A 6,720-nucleotide genomic window follows, 5' to 3' on the forward strand; every position below is an offset into this window, starting at 1 on the left:
AAATGACCAAAAAAGGAAGAAAAACAAATAAACGATATAAAAACACCTTAAAATTATTTTGACTTGCACCAATGACCTTAGAATATCGTGATGAATAAGAGAACAAACGTTATTTCTTTTTGTAACTTCTCGAAAATGGCCGAATATTATGTATGTCACATCCCGAAACCACACCCTAGAAGATAGGGCAAATATCGGATTTTGCAACTGAGATACTTGACCTCTCGGAGGTCTTGTACAAGCCCTTACATATCATTCATCTCATAAACATAGTGAAAAGTAGTGCGGAATTAAAACTTTTCACAAAAACATATCATAGTCTTTAAAAACCTCTTCCATATAAAGTCATAGGAAATACTATGTCTCAATCTCATCATCTTAAGACACAAGAATACTTGGGACACGGCCCATACAAACTACGAATATAGAAATACTTAGTCTATTACAATTTTTCAAATAAAAAACATAAAAGACATATATGCCCTCGAGTCAAATGAGGACATACTTAAACTTCTCTTGAACGATGCTATGGTCTAAGTCTTCACTTCCCAAAAGCTCCTCACCTGCCATGAACTATAGAGATATATAAAAGCATGGATTAGTACAACCACATGTACTAAGTATGACATAATGCATAAACATCATGAAAACGGACTTTTATTAGAAATATGAAACTTTTCTTTTAAAAATCATATTATAATCATAAGGACAACATTTAACAACTTAGAAACACATAAGAAAACATTTTTACCAAATATCATAAATTTGAAAGTCACATTACAGTAACTCCACTACACTGCCTTCATTGTAAGTGAAGTTACTTGTCATCACCTTAAAGACCTTCTAATACGTAATCATCCCACTTAAAGATATCCTAAGACCCATTTAAACAACACAAAGAGAGAACGCCCATAAAAACTCTGTAAGAATGCCTAAATGTTCCTCAAGACTACTTATAATGAGTCACATACGCATTTACAAGACATCAAAGCATCAGTGTAAGATTCTTGTAGCAAAGGTGACTTAAGTCTCACCTGAGTGAGTTGTGAAGCGACCACCCATAAAATCCCTTACACACACACTCAAGAGATCCTATAGACTATATAGGATACAATTATTCTCACTAAGTGTATCAACATATAGATAATATGACATTCTCCTTCCAAAGACTATCAAAAGACCTACTCAAGTAAATCAAGAAAATTACGTCCATGATTGACCTCTTCAAGATTACCGTAGTAATCCTTAAGACTACCTAAGGCTTAGATCATGTCCACAAAATCAACCGACTTCCCTAACTAGAGTCATTCTCAAGACTTCCAAAGATAAGACATGAAGAGATCATTCCTTACGACCTCTTCACACTTTAGCTAAGGAATCCTTAAGTAACTCTAGATTAGGTACTCATTCATTTACATACTTCATAACTTAATTCATTAGTTCATTAGTTTATTAGGAGACTTATACATCACATAAAGGACATTAAAGTTATGGTCTTAGACAAGACCTGGGGACTCTAACTAACACCATCAAAGCATATTGTGCAATGTCTAGATAGCGTCCCATACCACCACCTAAACTTCATAGAACTTATCTAATTATAGTAACTATCCCACATGATGATAATAGGCAATAACCAACATAGACCATGATAGAAAACATGGAATCCAATGTTTTATCCTACTCCGATGAGGTTGTTCTACTTGCCAATAGTAGAACTTAGACACATCCCATGTAGGCACATGGTTAAGGAATATGAAGGGCATGCTTTCTATTTTAGTCTCATTCTTTGACTAAAACTACTTCCCTTACAATACTCACTCGGTGCTAGCCTTCGTTTTCATAGAGTAATTCACATTAAGGCTCATATAAAGGGGTTCCATAACAAGTTGATAACCCAATTACATTTACCCTACCAAAGAGGTCTTATAGGGTTACCTTACAATGGCGACAACAAGCTCATGATGAATTTCCTAAGGTTTGATATGATGTCGTTCCAGCCAATCAACCTTAAGTCCATCATTCCTTTACTTTGAAGGATACCATTACGGCTTACGACTTCAACATTCTTAACCTTACCACTAAGTTCAAAGTTTTCACATAAAAGACACTCTTAACATCATTTAAGGTCTCATGTCATTCATACATACAAGACTAAGATCTTTAACATCCTAAGACAAGACATCACATATTCATAATCATATATACATCAAGTAAGGGACACAAGTCAGCCAAGACAAGACAACACATACTTCACTTTAACACACATTACATGTCATCCTAGAAGTACATAGAAGTAACTATTATCATCTTTCAGTCATCTATACACTATCATCACATCATCAATATGACCATCATAGACTCATATAGTCAAGTAGGAATAACCAAGACTCAACCCTAAGACTATACACACAAGGTCAAAGTCATAGTCTAATATGATCACTTCAGAGGACATGAATAGAGAACACATATATGACTTCACATGCAGATAGGTATTGTCATGATTCACATAATCAACTACACAAATAGCCATATTACTTCAAGTAGTTGCCGACAAGGCCATGATCATCATAATACATAAAGTAACGCCGACAAGGTCACATCAATTGCAAGTAAAACACATAACACCGCCACTATAAGTGGACCATACAAATCACAACATAATTGAAGTATAAACAACAAGAAAATAAAGTAAATAGGGCAGCGTACCACCACTCCATCCTTAACACCTTAATTCGATGCTAAATCATCCAATTCAATAACACAAGGCCTTACCAATGGCCATAAACATCAATTCAACATATAAACTATAATAATCAATGAACTAGGTCAATTCAATGTAAATTCATCAATCTAATAAAGCCTATATATCAATTGAATACAATTATTACATCATTAGACAACCCATAGAAATCTACACCACAATTCATATACATTAGGTCAATATCAAGTAAGTCATAACTTAGTCAAAAACTAGGGTTCATCCAATTCATGGGTTTATAGGTAATTTTGATTAAAATCATCAATACAATAACAATTTAATCCATCGTAAACGTTTAAAAACAATTGATGCAATAACCCATGGTAGAAGCATGAAATTGGACAATTCAACTTTGAAAACTTTAGAAAACATCTTTAAGGTTGGGCTCCTTAATTAAGAGAGTTTGAAGGATCAAAATTCATACCTTGATGAAGCTAGTTATTCACATTGATTAAGAATCTTCACTCAATTCGTCACACTAAGATCTTCTTTGACTTTGGACTTCAATGGAGTCTTAAGGAATTTCTAAGGGATTTTGGGGTTTTGATTTAGAATAATGAAGTCTTCAATGAGTTAAACACTTATATACATGTTTAAAATACCCAAAAGACTCCTAAATAACCGCCAATATTTTTATTTGGATGTGGGGTGAAATTACAACTTCATCCCTCAACTTACAGTGAAGCTGCGTGCAGGACACAGTGCCCATCGACTGTTGCCCATTGACGGGGCGTAGGTCCACACACGGGACATCTTGTCCTCCGTCGATGGGTTCAGAGACTTGGAATTGGTAGCTTAGCTCCCCAGTCTAAGTACCAAACTAAGTCCACCACCTACGGGGTGTCGAACAGGCCACTGGCCGTCGATTACCATCTGTAGTTGGACTGCCTTGGGCAGTTTTGGCCACCAACATGGGTCCTTCTTCAAGGATCCTTGGATGGTACTTTGGGATGTCTTCTCGGAAGTTTCAAACCCAAACATGACCGTATATGAGTTTAGCACCTCTCACAAGAATTTCATCCAAAACGAACACATAAAACTCGACGAAACATGCTTGGACACACAAGGTCATTTCAAGGCACATCTTTCAAACGTCATGGACGTTTGACCTCAAAACTTCACGAAACTCAACACACTGACCTGAAAACCTCATCAATCACACATAAACACATAGAACCACATATGAGGCACGTAAGTGACTTAGTCGTCGAATGTCTTGGTCGTCTCGTCACGTTTGACTTCCAATGCACCTAAACTCTTAGACACTGCCTCATAAACACATTATAGACCTATTTTGTACCTTATGACACCAATACCAACATGTTAGGCTCTAGTTCACCTAAGTAATTTTCGAGGTCTTACAATCTCCCCCACTTTAACAACATTCGTCCTCGAATGACACTTGCCACTATCCGAACACTTTCAAGAATAGAAATTCAACTAGCAGCTAATAACCATACCATACAACACATAATCAATAAGAAAGCATCAATTTCACATAATCAAGAGGTTCACAACACAACTAGAACTAGAAGGCAATTCTATAACTCATTATGCTACAAAACTCACATGCTTCATTCCAAATAGTAAAAACTTATTTTATATTCAATATCATGCTTATATACATCAGTTCTAACCATGTTACAACAATTTTAGACCAAAGAATCAATTAGTCAAATTTCCAAAATTTTAACAGTGAGCAATTTAGTGCTACATTGATTTTTGCCAATTTTTCAAAAAATGCAACTTTTATGCAACTCATGATATGAACATGCTAGTATGCAAAGTAACACCATATAGAAATATCTTACAACATAATCATGGTTTCATAAAACACACAATTCAAGAAGTTAATGAAATTCAATTTCAACAAAACTCCTAAACACAATGCAACATGCAACATGCTTCTAGGAATTTCTATCTCATCTACTAACCATACTCCCCCACTTAGAAGGAACTCATATTACTAAAAAGAAAGATTCAAGAACTTACCCTCTTCATCATCATCACCATCCGACTTCTCTCCTCTAGACCGGAGTGCATAGAAATGCCTCTTTGTTGGAGCATCATCGTTTGGAACACTAGGAGCAACTTGCTTACCCTTCTTTCCTCTAGAAGCAATGTTAGGACAATCTCTCACCTTGTGTCCTTCCTTACCACAACCATAAGCAACTCCCGATACATAATAGACACTCACTATAATGTTTCTTGCCACAAGTGACACATGTAGGCTTGCCATTTTTGGAACCACCTTCTTTCTCAATCTTGAACTTAGCACTCCTAGATTCTTCTTGAGATTGAGCCTTATTTTTGAACCTAGGTTGCTCTTGATCACTAGCACCACCCCTTTTCAAACTTCTAGCCATCCTCCTAAGTTTAGACTCTTCAATTGATTGTGCATACACTATGAGTCTAGCTAGTGTTATATCATCATGTAGCATCGCCTTACGACATTCGTCCCTCACTAAGTCGGCCATAATTGTCACAAAATGACTTATTTCATCTCTTGGATTTGATACAAGAGAAGGGGCATATCTAGATAACATTGAGAACTTCAAAAAGTATTCCTCAACGCTCATATTGCCTTGCTTGAGATTGATAAACTCCTCTACCTTAACTTCTCTCTTCTTGCGAGGAAAGTACTTACCAAGAAAAGCTTCCTTAAATTCTTCCCACTCAATAGGACCTGATTCCTCCGGCCTATTATCCTTCTATTGAGTGTCCCTCATTTCGTACGAAGCCAACTCCGCCTTCTTCTTAGATGTAACCCCCATGGCACTCAACACCTTTTACACTCCATCTAGGAACTCTTGGGGATCCTCTCCTACCTTAGAGCCAAGAAATATAGTAGGATTCATCCTCACAAAATCTCTTAACCTAGACGTCTAGTGCTCTCTTCAATATTCACCCTGGGCACCATACTCAAATTCACTTGAGTAGTCACAGCTCGAGCTAAAGCAAGCAAAGCCTCTCTAATATCCCTATTACTCTATTTCGGGAGATCCTTATTACCTTTTTCCACAATAGGGACTTGATCACCTTGGGGAGGCACTTGAGCACCTTGAGGAACTTTCTCAACTTCCTCAACTTTGAGGAGGGATCTCCTCATGCACATCATTCTCCTTAACTCTCCTAGCCGGTGTCCTCCTCGTATTCATCTTTCTAGAAACACAAGGAAAACCATAAGAAAAGAGTACTCATAACTTTTACTCTACGACACGACAAAGGAGTAGAAAAGAAAGGAAACTCTATCATCATATATCCTCTCGTTCATAGATGTGTCGTGACTCACAGCGATGGTCAAGACGCTACTAGACGTGAATTGATGAGACTTTTCGATTCCTAATACTACTTTCTCAACTAGGCTGAGATACCAAACTTGTCACATCTCAAAACCACACCGTAAAGATAGGATAAATCTCGGATTTTGCAACTGGCGTACTTTACCTCTCGGAGGTCTTGTACAAGCCCTTACATATCACTCATCGCATAAACATAGTAAAAAGTAGTGCAGAATTAAAACTTTTCACAAAAACATATCATAGTCTTTGAAAACCTCTTTCATATAAAGTCATAGGAAATACTAAGTCTCAATCTCATCATCTTTAGACACAAGAATACTTGGGACACGGTCCATACAAAATACGAATATATACTTAGTTTATTACAATAATTCAAATAGAAAACATAAAAGACATATATGCCCTCAAATCAAATGAGGACATACTTCAACTTCTCTTGAACGATGATCCGGTCCAAGTATTCACTTCCCAAAAGCTCCTTACCTACAAGAACTATAGAGATAAATAAAAGCATGGATAAGTACAACAACATGTAAGTATGGCATAATTCATAAAAATCATGAAAACAGACTATTATTGGAAATATCCATCTTTTCGTTTAAAAATCATATTGTAATCATAAAGACAACATTTAACAATTTATAAACACATAAGAAA

The sequence above is a fragment of the Solanum pennellii genome, chromosome 2 (genome assembly GCF_001406875.1).
Source record: "Solanum pennellii chromosome 2, SPENNV200".
NCBI lineage: Eukaryota > Viridiplantae > Streptophyta > Magnoliopsida > Solanales > Solanaceae > Solanum > Solanum pennellii.